Raw genomic sequence first — 2,449 nt, 5'->3', positions numbered from 1 at the left:
TGGATAAAACAGTACTTCTTGGAGAAAATGAATGTCTGTGCCTCTTCTTATGTTCTACTCTCAGGTCAGGATGGTAGTCAAAAATTAGAATAAGCTTTCACTGTCTTCTTTGCCTCTGTGATGGAAAAATATAATGACAATAATCCTTGTTCACCTTTGTGGGTGATTTAAGAAACATTATATACACTTCTATCTATTTGCTAACAAATACCTTTTATTCAAATATTTTTTATTAATGCATCTCTTTACTGAATTCCATTGTTTTGTTTCAAACACAATAAGACTATTGAAGATTTAATGGTTGGTTTCTAAAATAATCTATGTTTCTAAATAGACATTCTGTGTAGCTGAAGAAAGACTCAAACCAGAGACTTTTATTTCCACACTGGAACTGGTTTTGGATATAAAATACAGCAGTGATATCTCTTAAACTATTTTGGTGTTAGATACTTTCCCAAGACCTTCTTTACAGCTTTCATAACCTCCTTGTTTCTAAGGCTATAAATTACGGGGTTCAGCATGGGGTGAGAATAGTGTAGAAGATGGAGATACCTTGATCCAGTGCTGGGGTATGGGAGGAGCCAGGTGTCATGTACACCACTATCCCTGGTCCCAGGTAGAGACTCACTACAATCAGGTGAGAAGAGCATGTGGATAGGGATATTTTTCTCCCCTCAAGAGAGTGTATTCTGAGAACAGTGAGGAAAATTCGAATATAGGAGGTCACTATTAGACTAAAGGGGATGAGTATAAATATTATACTTACCACAAACATCATTTCATAGTGTGAAGTGTCCTCACAGGATAACTTCAGGATGGCTGGTATCTCACAGAAGAAATGATTTATCTTCAGACCACAGACAGAAAAACGCATGGTGTAGATGGTTTGAATGAGTGAATTTAGAGCAGCCCCAGTCCATGATGACACTGTCATTACCAAGCATACCTTAGAGTTTATGATAATTGTGTAATGAAGGGGGTTACAAACAGCCACAAATCAGTCATAGGACATAAAGGTTAGGAGAAGACACTCAGCACCACCTAGAGTTAGGCAGAAGAACATTTGTACTCCACAGCCAATGTAAGAGATGCTGTGCTTCCCTAAGGAATGCTGGATAACCTTCTTAGGAACCAAACTGGAAATATATAACAAATCAATGATGCAAAGCTGACTGAGCAAGAAGTACATAAGGGTGCAGATGTGGGAGTCCACCCAGATCAGAAAGATGAGTATGGAGTTCCCTGTGCGGGTAATGAAGTAGATGAGAAGAATGAGGTAGACCAGGAAGCTGACATACTGGAACTCAGGGAAGAGACCCAAGAGGATGAAATCTGTAGTGGATGTGTCATTTAATTTTGCCATATCCCAGCCTCATCAGTGGCAGCTGTTGTTTGGTAAGAGGAACGCATAGGTCATCTGTTACATCTTATGTCTTGTTATGAGCTTTTGATTTTATACTTTTTTTTCCTATCCATTATTCCTTCTACCTCCTCACAGACCCAAATAGCATGTAAAACATATTGAGAAACTTCTAGGTTGAAGAATATATGGATAATTCAGGAGAGTTGCACACAGCTTGGAGAAAGCATGGAACCTCTGTGTTCTTTCCCATATGCCTTGCCCTACACATGTCTGCCATCTAAATGTTAATATGCATCCTCTATTATATCTTTTTATATTAAACAGGTAATACAGTTAAAAAATCTTGAGGTTTTCACATTTTAAACGTATTATGTGATAAATATTATATGTAATTATTTTACTCCACTATTTAAAATGTGTTTCACATCTATATTATTATAGTACTCACCCAAGAAATTAAAACCCATTATTTGGAATTTCCTGAAACAACTATTCTCCACAGTTTTTTGTGTCATTTTAGTTTTGAATTGTCAAAGAAACCATATTCCCAAGTATCTTACATAGATTTTCTTCCACTCTGTGTAATTTATCCCTTTCTCAATCTTTTATAGCCATTGCCAAATTAACTACATATTTTGCATGTTCAAAATTTTTAAGAGTTTAAAAACAACAACATCAAAGCAATAAACCATGTACAAGACCCTTCCAAGAACAGAATTCTGTATGATTGCATATATAAAATTCATCCTGATCTTAAGGGATTCAACCTTTTGGAACAACTTGCTCTACCTGCCTATTCTGAGCTCATTTCTGTATTTCCAACAACTTTTTAAATACATTCACCAGATACCCTGACAACACTTTCAACTCATCATGACAAAAGTGATCTCAGCCATTTATGCCATTACCACTCCATTACTATAAACATTCAGGCTTAATTCTTGAGACCACTTTTGATTTCCTTGCTTTCTATATTTAATCAGTTACTTCTCCCAGCCATATTAAACTAAGTATTTGTAACACACACATCTTCTTTCCAAACCTATTATTTCACTCAATTCTAAGTTGTTTTTTTTTTTAATTTTT

The 2,449-nt window shown here is 35.7% G+C and overlaps 1 pseudogene; it reads right to left on the bottom strand.

Moving 5' to 3' along the window:
* Positions 1 to 431: 431 nt before the first annotated feature.
* On the bottom strand, positions 432 to 1,363 carry LOC102900480 (annotated as a pseudogene).
* Between the last annotated feature and the right edge of the window lie 1,086 nt (positions 1,364 to 2,449).

This window comes from Felis catus, chromosome A1, assembly GCF_018350175.1.
Source record: "Felis catus isolate Fca126 chromosome A1, F.catus_Fca126_mat1.0, whole genome shotgun sequence".
NCBI lineage: Eukaryota > Metazoa > Chordata > Mammalia > Carnivora > Felidae > Felis > Felis catus.
Note: the sequence above shows the minus strand (reverse complement) of the source record. Positions and strands in the feature narration are given on the sequence as shown.